Below are 1,185 nucleotides of genomic sequence, written 5' to 3' on the forward strand. Positions count from 1 at the left end.
CACTAGGAAGCAGAAATTCCAAACTAAGGCCCACTGACAGGGTGCCAACTTCCTGGGCTGTCTGCCCTGCTCTTAGTTTCTTGACGAGTCTAGAGCCCTCAGGAGTCCTGCTCTTTGAAGCCCTATTTACAGTGGCAGTCATTGAGATCCTACTGAGAATTGCATAAGCATAACCTCTGGAATGACCTCCCATATCACTTTGAAATCTCTTAGTTATAAAAAATCATTTGTATTTACCATTTTCCCCTTTTGGACAAAGTCTTTTTCCAGATGCATTGTTAGTTCGAGCTTGGTGATAGTTCCTCAGTGCTAGGGATGCTCATGCCTGGGAATCATGCCCCATGCGAGGAGGAAGGTAGTGCCTTTATATGCTGTTGTTCTAGAGAGAGGCCACTGTTGAGCAGCAAGGAGCCTTTCAGGAAGTAACTCTTAGGTAGGTAGTATTTGTACAGTGGATGAGTGTGACAGTGGTGCGGTGATGTGATTGAATTCGGTGGTGCGGTCTATTAGGGGGAGTAGGTTGGGGGAGTTGGGTTGGAATATCCATGCTGCTTGGTGGGGGGGGGGGGGTTAAGGGAAGGAGCAGGTAAACTCTGGGGATTTATAGGTCTCTGGTAAAAACTGTACTGTTGAGTATGTTCTTTTGGCAAATATAGCAGGGGAGGATTACTGGTGTAGAGTGTTGAATATGGGGAGGTACATGGGACAGTGTGCACCATGGGCAGGCTTTTATGGAATTTTTAAGTATTCATTTTGTTATAGTGTGTTATGTCAGTGAGTGAAGACCCAAATAATAATCAAGAAAATATAAAACTCCATCCTGGGAAGTCCTGCTATGTTCTCAATTAGAGGGACAAGGATCCCTCGAGAACATAGGTAGTGCCTAATAAAAGGAAACAGACTGGTATGTCAAGCCCTCAATATTATTGCAATTTTCTATGAATCTTATACTTCAAAAATCGAAACTTAGCAGTTACCATAGGTTCTGAGGGGAGAGGAGAGGGAAGAATAGAATAGATGGAATGTAGGGCACTTTTAGGGCATTACAATTGTTCAGCATGATCTTGCAATAATGGATACTGGCCACTTCAAATTTTGTCTAAACCTATAAAACTGTAGGATCCCAAATGAAAGCCATAATGTAAACCATTGACCATGGTTAGTAGCAATGCTTCAATATTGGTA

The sequence above is a fragment of the Dasypus novemcinctus genome, chromosome 10 (genome assembly GCF_030445035.2).
Source record: "Dasypus novemcinctus isolate mDasNov1 chromosome 10, mDasNov1.1.hap2, whole genome shotgun sequence".
In the NCBI taxonomy this organism is placed as follows: Eukaryota; Metazoa; Chordata; class Mammalia; order Cingulata; family Dasypodidae; genus Dasypus; species Dasypus novemcinctus.